The following is a 227-nucleotide window of genomic DNA, read 5'->3' as shown; positions in this document are numbered from 1 at the left end:
TTTTAAAAAAAAATTATCAAATTCCTGAAACACGAAGGGGGGGAGGGGGAGAGGGGGGAGTGAGATACCTCCTATTGGTATCTCTCTACCCCCTCCCCTTCCCCCCACCCCTCTATTGATAACGTTACTAGTGTTAATCTTCCTTAATGGTTTATTTCATATAATCAAAGCACGTTTTAGGCATAAAATATTCAGATGCAAATTCATATTCATTGATAGGGTAATGA

Source organism: Penaeus monodon, chromosome 23, assembly GCF_015228065.2.
Source record: "Penaeus monodon isolate SGIC_2016 chromosome 23, NSTDA_Pmon_1, whole genome shotgun sequence".
NCBI classification, from domain to species: domain Eukaryota; kingdom Metazoa; phylum Arthropoda; class Malacostraca; order Decapoda; family Penaeidae; genus Penaeus; species Penaeus monodon.
Note: the sequence above shows the minus strand (reverse complement) of the source record.